Raw genomic sequence first — 19,449 nt, 5'->3', positions numbered from 1 at the left:
AAGGGATGAAAAATAGTTTGTAACCATACTGGACAAATGTTGTCTCCTGTCACTTTGAATTGATGCTGCAGTACCTGTCCTGTCTGCGGTCATAGCAAAATCACTCCACAACCTGGTCAGAAAACCCCTCTGGCCAACGCCACTTCTGATTTCTGCCCCTCTAACTCCTCTGGTCTGCTGGCCCCTGCAGCTCGTGTGAGAACGATCACGGGCGCTGTGTGCAGGGAATGCCAGAAGCAAACGGTCAACAAGAGTTGATTGTTTGGTTGCTAATATTAGTTCCAAGTTCTCATGTGGCATTATATTTTGCAATTTGCCTTTATAGCGAGGATCAAGGAGGCAGGCCAACCAGTAATCGTCATCATTCATCATTTTAGTTATGCGTGTGTCCCTTTTGAGGATACGTAAGGCATAATCCGCCATGTGGGCCAAAGTTCCAGTTCTCAAATCTGCGGTTGTGCTTGGTTGAGGGGCAGTTTCAGGCAAATCCACGTCACTTGTGTCCCTCAAAAAATCAGAACCCGGCCTTGCCGCGCCACCAATTTCCAGTGGCCCCGGAAAAGCTTCCTCATTAAAAATATAATCATCCCCATCATCCTCCTCGTCCTCCTCTTCGCCCGCTACCTCGTCCTGTACACTGCCCTGGCCAGACAATGGCTGACTGTCATCAAGGCTTTCCTCTTCCTCAGCTGCAGACGCCTGATCCTTTATGTGCGTCAAACTTTGCATCAGCAGACGCATTAGGGGGATGCTCATGATTATTATGGCGTTGTCTGCACTAACCAGCCGTGTGCATTCCTCAAAACACTGAAGGACTTGACACATGTCTTGAATCTTCGACCACTGCACACCTGACAACTCCATGTCTGCCATCCTACTGCCTGCCCGTGTATGTGTATCCTCCCACAAAAACATAACAGCCCGCCTCTGTTCACACAGTCTCTGAAGCATGTGCAGTGTTGAGTTCCACCTTGTTGCAACGTCTATGATTAGGCGATGCTGGGGAAGGTTCAAAGAACGCTGATAGGTCTGCATACGGCTGGAGTGTACGGGCGAACGGCGGATATGTGAGCAAAGTCCACGCAATTTGAGGAGCAGGTCGGATAACCCCGGATAACTTTTCAGGAAGCACTGCACCACCAGGTTTAAGGTGTGAGCCAGGCAAGGAATGTGTTTCAGTTGGGAAAGGGAGATGGCAGCCATGAAATTCCTTCCGTTATCACTCACTACCTTGCCTGCCTCAAGATCTACAGTGCCCAGCCACGACTGCGTTTCTTTCTGCAACAACTCGGACAGAACTTCCGCGGTGTGTCTGTTGTCGCCCAAACACTTCATAGCCAATACAGCCTGCTGACGTTTGCCAGTAGCTGCCCCATAATTTGAGACCTGGTGTGCAACAGTGGCAGCTGCGGATGGAGTGGTTGTGCGACTGCGGTCTGTGGACGAGCTCTCGCTTCTGCAGGAGGACGAAGAGGAGGAGGAGGGGGTGCGAACGGCTACAGCCAATTGTTCCCTAGACCGTGGGCTAGGCAGAACTGTCCCAAACTTGCTGTCCCCTGTGGACCCTGCATCCACCACATTTACCCAGTGTGCCGTGATGGACACGTAACGTCCCTGGCCATGCCTACTGGTCCATGCATCTGTTGTCAGATGCACCTTTGTGCTCACAGATTGCCTGAGTGCATGGACGATGCGCTCTTTAACATGCTGGTGGAGGGCTGGGATGGCTTTTCTGGAAAAAAAGTGTCGACTGGGTAGCTCGTAGCGTGGTACAGCGTAGTCCATCAGGGCTTTGAAAGCTTCGCTTTCAACTAACCGGTAGGGCATCATCTCTAACGAGATTAGTCTAGCTATGTGTGCGTTCAAACCCTGTGTACGCGGATGCGAGGCTAAGTACTTCCTTTTTCTAACCATAGTCTCATGTAGGGTGAGCTGGACTGGAGAGCTGGAGATCGTGGAACTAGCGGGGGTGCCGGTGGACATGGCAGACTGAGAGACGGTGGGAGATGGTATTGTTGCCACCGGTGCCCTAGATGCAGTGTTTCCTACTACGAAACTGGTGATTCCCTGACCCTGACGGCTTTGGCCTGGCAAAGAAACCTGCACAGATACTGCAGGTGGTGCGGAAAATGGTGGCCCTACACTGCCGGAAGGGATGTTGCGTTGCTGACTAGCTTCATTGGCCGAGGGTGCTACAACCTTAAGGGACGTTTGGTAGTTAGTCCAGGCTTGCAAATGCATGGTGGTTAAATGTCTATGCATGCAACTTGTATTGAGACTTTTCAGATTCTGTCCTCTGCTTAAGGTAGTTGAACATTTTTGACAGATGACTTTGCGCTGATCAATTGGATGTTGTTTAAAAAAATGCCAGACTGCACTCTTTCTAGCATCGGATACCTTTTCAGGCATTGCAGACTGAGCTTTAACCGGATGGCCACGCTGTCCTCCAACAGGTTTTGGCTTTGCCACGCGTTTTGGGCAAGATACGGGCCCGGCAGATGGAACCTGTTGCGATGTTGATGCCTGCTGCGGCCCCTCCTCCTCCGCTTCAGAACTGCTGCCGCCTGCACCCTGTTCCCCCAATGGCTGCCAATCGGGGTCAAGAACTGGGTCATCTATTACCTCTTCTTGTAGCTCGTGTGCAACTTCGTCTGTGTCACCGTGTCGGTCGGTGGTATAGCGTTCGTGATGGGGCAACATAGTCTCATCAGGGTCTGATTCTTGATCAGCACCCTGCGAGGGCAATGTTGTGGTCTGAGTCAAAGGACCAGCATAGTAGTCTGGCTGTGGCTGTGCATCAGTGCACTCCATGTCAGATTCAACTTGTAATGGGTATGGACTGTTAACTGCTTCACTTTCTAAGCCAGGGACAGTATGTGTAAAGAGCTCCATGGAGTAACCCGTTGTGTCGCCTGCTGCATTCTTCTCTGTTGTTGTTTTTGCTGAAGAGGACAAGGAAGCGACTTGTCCCTGACCGTGAACATCCACTAACGACGCGCTGCTTTGACATTTACCAGTTTCACGAGAGGAGGCAAAAGAGCTAGAGGCTGAGTCAGCAAGATAAGCCAAAACTTGCTCTTGCTGCTCCGGCTTTAAAAGCGGTTTTCCTACTCCCAGAAAAGGGAGCGTTCGAGGCCTTGTGTAGCCAGACGACGAACCTGGCTCCACAGCTCCAGACTTAGGTGCAATATTTTTTTTCCCACGACCAGCTGATGCTCCACCACTACCACTACCCTCATTACCAGCTGACAATGAACGCCCCCGGCCACGACCTCTTCCACCATACTTCCTCATTGTTTTAAAAACGTAAACAAACTAACGGTATTTGTTGCTGTCACACAAATTACACGGTGAGCTATAACTTCAGTATGATTTAGCTACCCCTTTACAGGTGAGTGAGACCACAACGAAAATCAGGCACAATGTTACACACTCTGTTGTTGGTGGCAACAAATGAGAGAGATGCCACACACGCAGGACTGTCACTGAAGCACAAATGTAAATATTAATCTCCCACTGATTTGATTTTTTTTTTTTTTCCAGGGAGACTTTAGGAAAAAAAAAAATAGAATAAAATGATTTTTTCAGGAAGAATTTAGAAACCAAAGAAAACAAAAAAAGGCTTTCTATGGCCCACTGAGTGAGAGATGACGCACACAGGAGTCAGGAGTGGCACACAAGCCCAGAGGCCAATATTTATCTCCCACTGATTGATGTAGTGATTTTTTAAGGTAGATTTTGGAACCCAAATCAAGCTAAAAAAAATAATAGGCTTTCTATGGCCCACAATTGGAGAGAGAGAGAGAGAGAGATGGCACACCCAGGAGTCAAGACTGGCACACAAGCAGAAAGGGCAATATTAATCTCCCACTGATTTGATTTTTTTTTTTTTTTCAGGGAGACTTTAGGGAAAAAAAAAAATAGATTAAAATGATTTTTTCAGGGAGAATTTAGAAAACAAATAAAACAAAAAAAGGCTTTCTATGGCCCACTGAGTGAGAGATGACGCACACAGGAGTCAGGAGTGGCACACAAGCCCAGAGGCCAATATTTATCTCCCACTTTTTTTTTTTTGTTCCAGGGAAAATTTATAAACCCAATAAAAAAAATAATAAATAGGCTTTCTATGGCCCACTATCTGAGAGACAGAGAGAGATGGCACGCTTAGGACTGGCACACAAGCCCAAAGGCCAATATTAATCTCCCTTTTTTTTTTAAGGGAGAATTTATAAAACCAAAAAAAAATAAATAAATAGGCTTTCTATGGCCCACTATTTGTGAGAGAGATGGCACGCTCAGGACTGGCACACAAGCCCAGAGGCCAATATTAATCTCCCACTTATTTTTTTTTTCCAGGGAAAATTTATAAACCCAATAAAAAAAAAAATAAATAAATAGGCTTTCTATGGCCCACTATCTGAGAGAGAGAGATGGCACGCTTAGGACTGGCACACAAGCCCAAAGGCCAATATTAATCTCCCACTGATTGATTTATTGATTTTTTCAGGTAGAATTTAGAACCCAAATAAAGCAAAAAAAAAAAAAAATGGGCTTTCTATGGCCCACTGAGTGAGTGATGATGCACACAGGAGTCAGGAGTGGCACACAAGCCCTGAGGCCAATATTTTTCTCCCAGTGATTGATGTAGTGATTTTTTCAGGTAGATTTTAGAACCAAAATCAAGCAAAAAAATAAATAGGCTTTCTATGGCCCACTGAGTGAGAGATGGCACACACAGGAGTCAAGAGTGGCACACAAGCCCTGAGGCCAATATTTTTCTCCCACTGATTGATGTAGTGATTTTTTCAGGTAGATTTTATAACCCAAATCAAGCAAAAAAATAAATAGGCTTTCTATGGCCCACTGAGTGAGAGATGACACAGACAGGGATGGCACTCTAGCAGAAATGTCAATCTTAATCTCCCACAAAAAAAAAAAAAAAAAAAACAGGGAGTGTCCTTCAATTACTATCTCCCTGCAGTAATCTCAGCCAAATATGGCAGGCAGCAATAAGGAGTGGACTGATGCACAAATTAAATAAAAAGTGTGGACAAACAAAAAAGATAGCTGTGCAGAAAGGAAGGAACAAGAGGATTTGTGCTTTGAAAAAAGCAGTTGGTTTGCACAGCGGCGTACACACAGCAATGCAGCTATCAGGGAGCCTTCTAGGGCAGCCCAATGAGCTACAGCGCTGAGGGGGAAAAAAAAAAATGTAGCTTCCACTGTCCCTGCACACCGAAGGTGGTGTTGGGCAGTGGAAATCGCTACAGCACAAGCGGTTTGGTGGTTAATGGACCCTGCCTAACGCTATCCCTGCTTCTGACGAAGCGGCAGCAACCTCTCCCTAAGCTCAGATCAGCAGCAGTAACATGGCGGTCGGCGGGAACTCCCCTTTATAGCCCCTGTGACGCCGCAGACAGCAAGCCAATCACTGCAATGCCCTTCTCTAAGATGGTGGGGACCAGGACCTATGTCATCACGCTGCCCACACTCTGCGTTTACCTTCATTGGCTGAGAAATGGCGCTTTTTGCGTCATTGAAACGCGACTTTGGCGCGAAAGTCGCGTACCGCATGGCCGACCACGCACAGGGGTCGGATCGGGTTTCATGAAACCCGACTTTGCCAAAAGTCGGCGACTTTTGAAAATGAACGACCCGTTTCGCTCAACCCTAGTGCTTACCAATAGGCCCCTGAGCTTCAGAACTGCACCATGAAGCAAAATGATACATTTCTAGCATTTTTTTGTACACCATGTGGACAGACAAGTGATGTGCACATCTGTCAGCTGATTGATGATTTTTAGGCCTGCATCATAAATGAAATGTTGGCACATCTCTTTACATGCATTTTTTTAAATTACAAAACCATAAAAGGGAACCTGTTGCCAAGTATTTGCTACCTAATGTGAAAGCAGCATAATATAGAGACCCAAATTCCGACTACGTGTCTCTGGTTTACTTAGTGTAGTTTTGATAAAAATCACTGTTTTATCAGGATCAGATTATAACTAGAGAACTGGTTATCTTGCTGCATGTAGTCCTCTGTATTCATGATCTCTGTATGACCCTGCCCCCCCCCCCCCCCATCACTGATTGTAATCTTTCTGCCTATGCAGTGTACACAGAAAGCTACCAATCAGTGGTGTGGGAGGGATTATACAGAGCTCAACATTCAGAGAACTGATATTTCTAGATAAGTGATATTATCAAAACACTGCTGCAGATCTATCAGTTTTATATCTAGAACATTTATCAAACTGTAGGAAGCAACCTAATAAGTGACACATCGCTGGATTCAGTCTGCCCTTACAGCATGATGATCTCAGATGGGGTAAAGATTCCCTTTATAGCTACATTTTGTGGATGCACCCATGATTATGGCAGTATTTTCACAATGGCCAGATCTCTCTAAGAAAATATAGGGGCATGGGGATACAGTGCAATTTGTTCCTATACAATTCTTTTTGTGTCTGTTTCTCATAGCAGTTAAAGGGTGTGTAGCATTTTTTCTATATGGTAAACCTTAACTAAATGTAAGCCTCATCTTTTTACGGTGGTGATTTTGCTATGTGCACACGTAGGAAGTGTGGTGCAGAGTTTTCTGCACTAAATCTGCATCTCCCGGCAGAATCCGCAGGTGCGTTTTTTTATGCGTTTTTGATGCGGTTTTAGTGCGTTTTTTGTGCAGAATTGATGCTGTTTTTGTGCAGTTTTTACCACTGCAGATAAACGCTGCAGAAACGCACAAAAGAAGTGACATGCACTTCTTTGAAATCTGCAGCGTTTCTACGCTGATTTTTCTGCACAGCTTTTTTTTCACATTGGTTTACATTGTACTGTAAATCAGGACGCAGTTCTGTAGCAGAAAAATCTGCTGCAGAACTGCACTAATTCTGCATCGTGTGCACATACCCTTATCTGGCTTTGCTTGCTTGTTTCCTTGCTTTAGCAGTGACAGGGAACATGGAAAGCAGAGCTGGTGATGGGACATCTGTTACACAGGTGACACCAGCTATCCAACCGTGACCTTGAGGGCAGCAAGAGAAAATTGGGAAGGAAAGAACAAGGACACTTATCAAGAAGGAAGGAAAGAGACTTATTTTACAAAAATTCATTTCATACATTTGCAGGCATCAAACTCAACATGCTAGAAAATATGAATAATGAACTGGCCACTTTGCCACTTAATAGAAGGGACACTTTCTGTGACGATAATGAGATAACACTATAATGATAATCACTATTGTTACACAATGGCCTTTTCCCAAAGAATGCCTATAACACTCTCCTATTAGGCTATGTGCACACGTTGCAGATTATTTGCGTTTTTTTTAGCGTTTTTGCGCTATAAAACCGCAAATAATCTGCATACATTAAGCATCCCATCATTTATAATGGAATCCGCAATTTCTGTGCACATGATGTGCGTTTTTCCGCATGAAAAACGCATTGCGGAAAAATAATGAACCTGTTCATTAATTTTGCGGGGGTTTTTTTGCGGATTTCCCACTGTCTAATGCATTGGGAAATGTCCGGGAAAAACCGCGCAAAAACCGCATCAATACCGGAAAATGCGGAAATCTGGCAGAAATGTCCGGATTTCCACAGGAATTTTCTGCATGAATTCCTGAACGTGTGCACATAGCCTTACAGTCCATGAGCAGCTATAGACTATTGCCATCTGTTGTCTAGGTAGGAAATTTTCTGGGCTCCTGGAAAAAAAAAATTAAGGGAGGTCCTTACCAGTTTGAGAAGTTTGGCCATATCATGGAATAGTGGCTACAAAGCTGACTGGAACAGACTTTCTCTCTGAGGCCGGAGTCACACTACAGTATAACATGGCCAATCGCTGTGCAAAAAAAAAATCACATAGTACTCAGCCCAGTGCTACTGTATGGGGCAGATCACATCTGTGATTATTTTCTCATGCCGGATTAACATATAAGTCTATGGGTGCGTGTGACAACACACAGCACTTGGATATCATCAGAGAGTGGTGCGATATCAATGTCGGCAGCGGAGGAGATGGAGAAATTAGCAGCTGTGCGCCGATCCTCTCTGTGCCACAGGATCGGCGTACAGTAGCATGACATTTGCCTCCCGCTCTGGTCATTAGCATATCGCATATGATGCCATACACAAGTCTGACTACAGCTTTAAATTTCTCCTCTCGAATTTGAAGATAAAGTTTAGGTTACAATTTATGATTTACTCATCAGCGTCACACACGCCGGTCCAGCGATGACAGCGGGTGATCAACGACCAAAAAAAGGTCCTGATCATTCCCCACGACCAACGATCTCCCAGCAGGGGCCTGATCGTTGGTCCTGTCACACAATAACGAGATCGTTAGCGGGATCGTTGCTACGTCACAAAAAGCGTGACGTTGCAACGATATCGTTATGTGTGAAGGTACCCTTAAGGTACCGTCACACTGAACGATATCGCTAGCGATCCGTGACGTTGCAGCGTCCTGGCTAGCGATATCGTTGAGTTTGACACGCAGCAGCGATCAGGATCCTGCTGTGACATCGTTGGTCGGCGCAGAAAGTCCAGAACTTTATTTCGTCGCTGGACTCCCGCAGACATCGCTGAATCGGCGTGTGTGACGCCGATTCAGCGATGTCTTCACTGGTAACCAGGGTAAACATCAGGTTACTAAGCGCAGGGCCGCGCTTAGTAACCCGATGTTTATCCTGGTTACCAGCGTAAACGTAAAAAAAACCAGACACTACATACTTACCTTCCGGTGTCTGTCCCCCGGCGCTGTGCTTCTCTGCACTGTGTAAGAGCCGGCCGGAAAGCAGAGCACAGCGATGACGTCACCGCTGTGCTCTGCTTTCCGGCTGTCCGGCGCTCACACAGTGCAGAGAAGCACAGCGCCGGGGGACAGACACAGGAAGGTAAGTATGTAGTGTCTGTTTTTTTTTACGTTTACGCTGGTAACCAGGATAAACATCGGGTTACTAAGCGCGGCCCTGCGCTTAGTAACCCGATGTTTACCCTGGTTACCCGGGGACCTGCATCGTTGGCCGCTGGAGAGCTGTCTGCGTGACAGCTCTCCAGCGACCACACAGCGACGCTGCAGCGATCGGGATCGTTGTCTAGATCGCTGCAGCGTCGCTAAGTGTGACGGTACCTTTAGACATGTCACAAATGAATTTCTGTAGCAATGTCTATTGAGGCGCATGACAAGCTGTAATCATCATTTGGAGTCCCCTGTTTAAAATAAACAAGGTTGTCTTTGTTCCTGCACACAACATTGGGAATTCAGCTCTTATCTGTGTGTTGATAGCTGATATAATTAGGATCATCAGCATTAGTATAGCTTTGGATGACCTGTTTTATCCTACCAGTGAAACAGCTCAATGAGATTTACCATATCCACTTATTCGTATACACATGGATTTCAAAGAGTTCAAAAATGCAGACAGCACACTCCTAAGGATTTAGAACTGTGCCCTACAAGACGTTCTCATAAGAGCCACTTCTGGAAACAAATGGTATTCAAACGTGTGAAAGCATAGAACACTCAAAAACGGTGTTGGTTTGTGTGGGTGTTAGGGCATGTGCTGACCATCCGGAAGTGGTAGCGCTTTGGACGCAATGCATGTTCGCTACATGCAAAGTGCTGCCGTCTATTGAATGCAAGGGGAATCCACGTGTTCACTGAACTGAGCGGATTCACAGTGTCCAATGCATTCTATGGGTGACATTTCTCTCGCATCTCCGCAAGAGAAATGAACATGCTGTGGTCTGGAAAGACGCGCCGCATGTCCGTCTACGAAGGTGAGCAGCGGTGTCTCTGGACGCATAGTGAACATGAGATTTCTTGAAATTCCTTCCACTATGCTGTAATAGCTGGACGCTGCAAAAGTACACATTTACTGATCGTGTGCACATACCCTAACAAAAAACCTGTTGCTACATTCATGCTGTCCGAAACACAGCAATACCCCATAAACAGCCCACATCAAAGAGGACAATTAAAGTACCCATCACATGCCATAATTAGTAGCCATATGGCACTGCCCAGTACCCCGACACATGTTGCTTCATCAGGGGTATCACTAGATTCATCACCTGTCATTAGATTCATGCTGCCTGAACAACAGGAGGCATGAATCAGTGCCTGGCTGTGTGATTGCAGCCAAGTCTGTCTTTCTCTGAAACATTGCAGGGTTTCAGAGGTAACACTTTGAAAACTCGGTCCAGGACTATAGGAAGAGACCAATCTAATCCAACGAGTCCCAGGTCAGCTTCTCCTGTATTGCTGTAGTTGACTGACAGATCATTCTTATGTGTGTCCCTAGAGCGGAGTGGGGAGAAGCTGGCGAGGGGCCACACAGCACTAACCAGGCTTCTCCCTATAATCCCTTCCTGGTTTTTCAAACTATTTATGGCAATAATCCATTGTAGACATGGCTTGGGCAGCACAGATCTAGTGACAAAAACAAATTAAAAAAAAGACATAAGAATAAATTGTAATCTTTCTTTTTGAAAAACAGACTAATGAATATTTGTGTACACATTGTTTACTAGGTCCACATTTGTTCTGTTTGTTTCCTAGCAACAAAGGCGGAAGCCAACAAATGACTCTGCAGGATTCTGGTGCCCTTGTGGAGACCACTACACTGGAGAAACCATGGTGGTGGATGACCCCCAGACCACATTTTCCATGCTGTAGCTTTATAATCACGACATGAGAATTGATACCAGCGAGCACATTTCATTAGCACTCAGAGTTTCCTTCTGCCGCTTGAGCCATGTTTCACATTACCCTAACATCAGTGTAGTCTTCATTGCTGCTTATAGAATGTGCTCTCTGGAATCTCTGGGTGCTAATGAAGACTTAAAACATCTTTTAAATGCCGTAACAGACCATTTATCGTGGACTATCAGAATTAAAATGCACAACTAAATTGACAGCTTCCCACAAAGTTTAAGATCTGATGAAGGGGAAAGCTATGAAATCTGTATCCTGATTTTATCGAGAAATGATCCAATTAACACTTTCCAAGTACGGTACGTTGTATCCATCCTGTTACAATCAGCACCTGAAGACCCCCGCATATGTGTCCTTTAACTGCAGAGACCATCACTAGGTTTCAGATGTGGGGATCATTTGTGACCCCTGAACCCCAGGACCAGGCAGTGGCTGCATAATCTTGTGTGGTCAATAGGAATGGCAAAGACTGAGTTCTTTCTATTCGTTTCTATGAGTGAGAAGTAGACATGACAGGACAAAATGTAAAGGGGCTTATGCTCCATATTCATATTACTTTAAAGCTGTCTGACCGCACGAGAGGCGCTCACTAGTGTAAGTGGCCCCTGCTTCGGCTCATCAGTCCTGTCCACTTACCAAAGGGGGCCATTCATTACATGACATTTTCTTGCAGCTCCTCACTAGAGGTTGCAGGGAATACATGTGCACCATCAGCTGTTTGGGTTTGTGATGGGAAGCTGTGTTCACATGACATCGTTAACCCTTTGTTTTACCCTGGGTCACTTGTTAATCTCCATAAAGATGGGATGTGCACAGCTTTTATTCTGCCAATTTCTACCCTGCCTGCATGCTACAGATCCACCATGATACCAGTCAGCCCAGGACAATGGAGTGCAGAGAGCATTGGACTTTACATCACTGCACTTCCACTTTACAGATTGCACTTATTATACAAAAAAAAACCTATTTCACGTATTCAATGGAGCAGCAACAACGTGCCTTTAGTTGCGTCTGAATATAAAAATAACCCCTGTCTATCAGTATCCCTCGCCAAGGTCATAATTGTAGCAGCGATTATGGTGCAGTAACAGGTTGCTCACATCAGTATCAAGAATTTATAGCAACAAATTGGTCAATATTAATGCTAGAGGAATTTTATTCATCTTTAGGAAATTGAGGATTTACCAAAAAAAAAAAAAAGAAAAAGAAAAAAGGATGAACCAGCAGAATTTGCTGCATGGTCATAATTACAATAGTCCATTAACATATCAGCCTACAGGGCACTGCTTCCTGGTGTTCTTGGGAATCTACCTAGGAGTTCGCTAGAAGACAGCAGGACGTAGTAATAGCAGATGAGAGGCGGCAACGAAAGGGTCAGCACCGGCAGGCGAGAGGCAGCAACGAAAGGGTCAGCACCGGCAGGCGAGAGGCAGCAACGAAGGGGTCAGCACCGGCAGACAACAACGAAGGGGTCAGCACCGGCAGGCAAGAGGCGGCAATGAAGGGGTCAGCACCGGCAGGCAAGAGGCGGCAATGAAGGGGTCAGCAACGGCAGGAAAGAGACGGCAATGAAGGGGTCAGCACCGGCAGGCAAGAGGCGGCAATGAAGGGGTCAGCACCGGCAGGCAAGAGGCGGCAATGAAGGGGTCAGCACTGCCAGGCAAGAGGTGGCAACGAAGGGGTCAGCACCAGCAGGCAAGAGGCGGCAATGAAGGGGTCAGCACCGGCAGGCAAGAGGCGGCAATGAAGGGGTCAGCACCGGCAGGCAAGAGGCGGCAATGAAGGGGTCAGCACTGCCAGGCAAGAGGTGGCAACGAAGGGGTCAGCACCAGCAGGCAAGAGGCGGCAATGAAGGGGTCAGCACCGGCAGGCAAGAGGCGGCAATGAAGGGGTCAGCACCGGCAGGCAAGAGGCGGCAATGAAGGGGTCAGCACCGGCAGGCAAGAGGCGGCAATGAAGGGGTCAGCACCGGCAGGCAAGAGGCGGCAATGAAGGGGTCAGCACCGGCAGGCAAGAGGCGGCAATGAAGGGGTCAGCACCGGCAGGCAAGAGGCGGCAATGAAGGGGTCAGCACCGGCAGGCAAGAGGCGGCAATGAAGGGGTCAGCACCGGCAGGCAAGAGGCGGCAATGAAGGGGTCAGCACCGGCAGGCAAGAGGCGGCAATGAAGGGGTCAGCACCGAAAGATGCACAGGAAGGATGAGGACACTCCATCACACGTGGCCATTCCATTGCAGGCATTTCTATGGCTGTTTCATGCATCTTAATGGACTGGGGATGAATGAAGGATTCAATTTCAGAGATATCAGTGAAAATTGCAACAGAAAAGAGTGAACTCCGCTTTAAGGCTAGCCCAGTCGGGATTTCTCTTTAAAGGTTTCTCCAAGGTGAAATGGTTGGGGAATGGCTACTACACAATCAGATGACACAAACAGCTTTGCTGTGGAAATAAATTTCAATGATTTACCCTAAGTGGCAGGTCATAATACATGACATTATTTCATTATGGGGCTGCACTAAATATTCCAGCCACTATGGGGAGGAGGTCAGTAATGCTCACAGCAGCAGGAGGGGAACATGAGGCAAGTCTTCCACTGGGAGACAGCGCTTGTAGCAGGGAAACCCCGAGCCTTCCGGGGCAGAGACTGCACAGGGAGCCACCGGGGGGAGGCACAGCTGAAGGCTGGGGCTCTGCAGACAATCATGCCTCCCCACACCCCGGGGGTACAGCCCCCCCCGCCCCCCGGGGGTACAGCCCCCCCCGCCCCCCGGGGGTACAGCCTCCCCACACCCCGGGGGTACAGCCTCCTCGCCCCCCGGGGGTACAGGCTCCCCACATCCCGGGGGTACAGGCTCCCCACATCCCGGGGGTACAGGCTCCCCACATCCCGGGGGTACAGGCTCCCCACATCCCGGGGGTACAGGCTCCCCACATCCCGGGGGTACAGCCTCCTCCCCCCCCCCCCCCCCGTGGGTACAGGCGCCCCACCCCCCGGGGGTACAGCCCCCCCCGTGGGTACAGGCGCCCCACCCCCCGGGGGTACAGCCTCCCCACACCCCAGGAGAACGGGCTGCCCATGATGTAGCAGAGTCGTGTCTGTGGAGAGCACGCCCATGACCGTTGCAGTGCAGTACTTCACTATCATGGGCAATGGAAGTTAGTGAGCACAAGACATGGAAGTTCTCTCCGTACGGCACTGAGATTGATGGCGCAATGTTCTGCGCAGCAGGACGGGGACCCGGAGCGCCACTACCTGTACGAGTGCACCGTGCACACCGAGCGCCTGCCGTGCGGCCACTTACCGGGAATGCAGCAGGACTCGACGGCTCAGCCGCGCAGCTTAGAAGCCACAGCCCAAAGGGAAGGGGAAATTCTGTGGGATGGTGAGGGGCACAGTCACCAGCTCTTCACCCACGGGGCGTCAGCAGCTCTTTCTCACACAGGCAGGCACTACCCAGCCCGTGGGCGGTGTCTCAGCACCAGAATGGGCGGTAAAGCTGCGCAGAGTCGCAGACGAGGCTGTCTCTCCTGTGCGATAGGAGCAGGCAAAATGTCCTTCCTCCTAGTAGTTTAGTGTGCGGTGTGGCAGTGTGCAGACGTCTGCTGTGTGTCCATGGGAGACGCAGCAGCGGGCCGGGCTGCATACTGCGAACAGGCCTGTAATGAGGACGTGTGGCAAGGAGGACAGCACTGGGCACACAGAATCGACAGCAGAGAGGAGTACACTGGGCTCAGAAAGGACAGCAGGGAGGAGGGCACTGGGCACACCCAGGAGATAACAGGACAACACTGGAGGACACATGAGTAGTCCTCCCTGTCCTACTGTAGGGAGGCCAGCACTGGGCACACAAAAGCTGCAGCAGGATACCGCACTGGGCACACAGAAGAGACAGCACTGGGCACACGAGGCACCGCAGGGAGGACAGCACTGGGCACACGAGGCACCGCAGGGAGGACAGCACTGGACACAGAAGAGACAGCACTGGGCACACCAGGCACCGCTGGGAGGACAGCACTGGGCACACAGAAGAGACAGCACTGGGCACACGAGGCACCGCAGGGAGGACAGCACTGGACACACGAGGCACCGCAGGGAGGACAGCACTGGGCACACAGAAGAGACAGCACTGGGCACACCAGGCACCGCTGGGAGGACAGCACTGGGCACACAGAAGAGACAGCACTGGACACACGAGGCACCGCAGGGTGGACAGCACTGGGCACACAGAAGAGACAGCACTGGGCACACGAGGCACCGCAGGGAGGACAGCATTGGGCACACAGAAGAGACAGCACTGGACACACGAGGCACCGCAGGGAGGACAGCATTGGGCACACAGAAGAGACAGCACTGGACACACGAGGCACCGCAGGGAGGACAGTACTGGACACACAGAAGAGACAGCACTGGGCACACGAGGCACCGCAGGGAGGACAGCACTGGACACACAGAAGAGAGCACTGGACACACGAGGCACCGCAGGGAGGACAGCACTGGGCACACAGAAGAGACAGCACTGGACACACGAGGCACCGCAGGGAGGACAGCACTGGACACACGAGGCACCGCAGGGAGGACAGCACTGGACACACGAGGCACCGCAGGGAGGACAGCACTGGACACACGAGGCACCGCAGGGAGGACAGCACTGGGCACACAGAAGAGACAGCACTGGACACACGAGGCACCGCAGGGAGGACAGCACTGGGCACACAGAAGAGACAGCACTGCACACATGAGGCACCGCAGGGAGGACAGCACTGGGCACACAGAAGAGACAGCACTGGACACACGAGGCACCGCAGGGAGGACAGCACTGGGCACACAGAAGAGACAGCACTGGACACACGAGGCACCGCAGGGAGGACAGCACTGGACACACGAGGCACCACAGGGAGGACAGCACTGGACACACAGAAGAGACCGCACTGGGCACACCAGGCACCGCTGGGAGGACAGCACTGGGCACACAGAAGAGACAGCACTGGGCACACGAGGCACCGCAGGGAGGACAGCACTGGGCACACAGAAGAGACAGCACTGCACACATGAGGCACCGCAGGGAGGACAGCACTGGGCACACAGAAGAGACAGCACTGGACACACGAGGCACCGCTGGGAGGACAGCACTGGGCACACAGAAGAGACAGCACTGGGCACACGAGGCACCGCAGGGAGGACAGCACTGGGCACACAGAAGAGACAGCACTGGACACACGAGGCACCGCAGGGAGGACAGCAATGGACACATGAGGCACCGCAGGGAGGACAGCACTGGGCACACGAGGCACCGCAGGGAGGACAGCACTGGGCACACAGAAGAGACAGCACTGGACACACGAGGCACCGCAGGGAGGACAGCAATGGACACATGAGGCACCGCAGGGAGGACAGCACTGGGCACACGAGGCACCGCAGGGAGGACAGCACTGGACACACGAGGCACCGCAGGGAGGACAGCACTGGACACACGAGGCACCGCAGGGAGGACAGCACTGGGCACACGAGGCACCGCAGGGAGGACAGCACTGGGCACACGAGGCACCGCAGGGCGGACAGCACTGGGCACACGAGGCACCACAGGGAGGACAGCACTGGGCACACGAGGCACCGCAGGGCGGACAGCACTGGGCACACGAGGCACCGCAGGGAGGACAGCACTGGGCACAAGAGGCACCGCAGGGAGAACAGCAATGGGCACACGAGACACAGCAGGACACAGCACTTAGCACACCAGGTACAGCAGGACACAGCACTTGGCGCGCATAAGGGACAGAATGGAGGACAGGACTGGGCGCGCAGAACAGAAAAGAAAGGACAGGACTTGGCACACAGAATAGAAAAGAAAGGACAGCACTGGGCACACAGAAGGGACATCATGGAGGGACAGCACTGGGCACACAGAAAGGACAGCACTGGGCATACAGAAGGGACATCATGGAGAACAGCACTAGGCACACACAAGGGGCATCAGGGATGACATCACTGGGCACACAGAAGGGACGGCATGGAGGACAACGCTGAGCAATAGTAGTAGGGAGGCCAGCACTGGGCACACAGAAAGGACATCATTGGGCACACAAAAGCTGCAGCAGGATACTGCACTGGCCACACAGAAGGGACAGCACTGGACACACGAGGCACCGCAGGGAGGACAGCACTGGGAACACGAGGCACCGCAGGGAGGACGGCACATGAGGCACCGCAGGGCGGACAGCACTGGGCACACGAGGCACCGCAGGGAGGACAGCACTGGGCACACGAGGCACCGCAGGGAGGACAGCACTGGGCACACGAGGCACCGCAGGGAGGACAGCACTGGGCACACGAGACACAGCACTTACACAAGGTACAGCAGGACACAGCACTTGGCACGCATAAGGGACAGAATGGAGGACAGGACTGGGCACACAGCGGAAAAGAAAGGACAGCACTGGGCACACAGAAGGGACATCATGGAGGGACAGCACTAGGCACACAGAAAGGACAGCACTGGGCATACAGAAGGGACATCATGGAGAACAGCACTAGGCACACACAAGGGGCATCAGGGATGACATCACTGCACACAGAAGGGACGGCATGAAGGACAACGCTGGGCAAATAGAAGGGACTGAAGGGAGGACAGTGCTGGGCCTTTTTTTTTTCTTTTTACAAAAATGCAAGTATATTTTTGTGCTAAAATAATGGTAGAATGTAGTTTTATAACAAAAATTACACAATTTGATTTGTATTTTACAAATTCCTGGCCTCTAAATGAATTAAACGATTGGACAAGGCCCTACTTTTAGGAGAACCTGTCACTATATTCATGCATTCCTCTTGGTATCTATTTTGAACTGTGATTTCTGTTATGCTGTAATGTCTATTGTCTGTACAAGTCCCCTCTATAATTTGTAAAGCGCTGCGGAATATGTTGGCGCTCTATAAATAAAATTATTATTATTTATTATTATTATTAAATAATAAGGTTTCAGTCCTTGTGAAAAGGGGAGTGCAGTCCATAGTTCTGCCCATCCCATGAGGTCATCCAGAGGGGGGGGGAACCCTTAGTTTTGGGCAAAGGTATAAAACTCAGAGCCCAGACAAGGGGGGTATTTTGCCAGGGGATTCAGCTATGACAGGCTGTGCAATCTGACCTGATGATTTTGGGAAGGTCCTCCCCCTCCACCACATGGCGTACCATTGAATGATAGAAAAGAACTGTAAGTTGATTTTCACCTTTAACCCCTTCATGACCGTGGGATTTTTTGTTTTTCCGTGTTCGTTTTTCGCTCCCCTCCTTCCCAGAGCCATAACTTTTTTATTTTTCCGTCAATTTGGCCATGTGAGGGCTTATTTTTTGTGGGACGAGTTGTACTTTTGAACGACATCATTGGTTTTACCATGTCGTGTACTAGAAAACGGGAAAAAAATTCCAAGTGCGGTGAAATTGCAAAAAACAGTGCAGTCCCACACTTGTTTTTTGTTTGGCTTTTTTGCTAGGTTCACTAAATGCTTAAAATTACCTGACATTATGATTCTCCAGGTCAGTACGAGTTCACAGACACCAAACATGACTAGGTTATTTTTTATCTAAGTGGTGAAAAAAAATTCCAAACTTTGCTAAAAAAAAAAAAAATTGTACCATTTTCCGATACCCGTAGCGTCTCCATTTTTCATGATCTGGGGTCGGTTGAGGGCTTATTTTTTGCGTGCCGAGATAACGTTTTTAATGATAGCATTTCGGTGCAGATACGTTCTTTTGATCGCCCGTTATTGCATTTAAATGCAATGTCGCGGCGACCAAAAAAACGTAATTCTGGCGTTTCTAATTTTTTTCCCGCTACGTTGTTTAGCGATCAGGTTAATGCTTTTTTTTAGTTGATAGATCGGGCGATTCTGAGCGCGGCAATACCAAATATGCGTAGATTTTATTTTTTTTTTATTGATTTATTTTGATTGGGGCGAAAGGGGGGTGATTTAAACTTTTATATTTTTTTTATTTTTTTAATAGTTTTTTCAACTTTTTTTTTTTACTTTTGCCATGCTTCAATAGCCTCCATGGGAGGCTAGAAGCAGGCACAACTCGATCGCCTCTGCTACATAGCAGCGATCTGCTGATCGCTGCTATGTAGCAGAAATGGAGGTGTGCTGTGAGCGCCGACCACAGGGTGGCGCTCACAGCCACCGGTGATCAGTAACCATAGAGGTCTCTAGGACCTCTATGGTTACCATTCAGACGCATCGCCGACCCCCGATCATGTGACGGGGGTCGGCGATGACGTCATTTCCGGCCGCCCGGCCGGAAGCGGTAGTTAAATGCCGCTGTCTGCGTTTGACAGCGGCATTTAACTAGTTAATAGGTGCGGGCAGATCGCGATTCTGCCCGCGCCTATTACGGGCACATGTCAGCTGTTCAAAACAGCTGACATGTCCCGGCTTTTGTGCGGGCTCACCGCGGAGCCCTGCATCAAAGCAGGGGAGCCGACATCGGACGGTATAGTACGTCCGATGTCAGTAAAGGGTTAATCCCTGTTATTTTTCTAATTGTCTGTACATACGATACTTGTCTTTTATAATATCTTTTCACCCTTTTGTAAACACTGCTTACCTTTTGGAGTAAAATATATAAAATTACTCACTTTGTTTCTCCTTGCTCTATAATGTACTGTCACGTCCTCTGAAGTAAATTGTGCTACTAATTGGGTTGGCTCCTAAATAGTGTTAAGCGATACCTTCC

The 19,449-nt window shown here is 49.4% G+C and overlaps 1 protein-coding gene across 8 annotated transcripts in view; it reads right to left on the bottom strand.

Annotated features, from left to right (window-relative positions):
* The window catches only part of LOC138669788 (plasma membrane calcium-transporting ATPase 4-like), a 486,684-nt gene extending 472,464 nt beyond the window's left edge, over positions 1-14,220 (bottom strand). For 3 of the 8 annotated variants that reach the window (XM_069756523.1, XM_069756527.1, XM_069756524.1), the window contains exon 1: positions 14,029-14,220. The gene's annotated coding sequence lies outside the window, so the exon portion shown is untranslated. Of the gene's footprint in view, positions 1-6,912; positions 7,028-14,028 lie in introns of all 8 variants that reach the window. The other 5 variants (XM_069756520.1, XM_069756522.1, XM_069756519.1 and 2 more) reach the window with 3 other exon arrangements.
* Positions 14,221-19,449: the final 5,229 nt, after the last annotated feature.

The sequence above is a fragment of the Ranitomeya imitator genome, chromosome 3, assembly GCF_032444005.1.
Source record: "Ranitomeya imitator isolate aRanImi1 chromosome 3, aRanImi1.pri, whole genome shotgun sequence".
Taxonomy (NCBI): Eukaryota; Metazoa; Chordata; class Amphibia; order Anura; family Dendrobatidae; genus Ranitomeya; species Ranitomeya imitator.
Note: the sequence above shows the minus strand (reverse complement) of the source record. Positions and strands in the feature narration are given on the sequence as shown.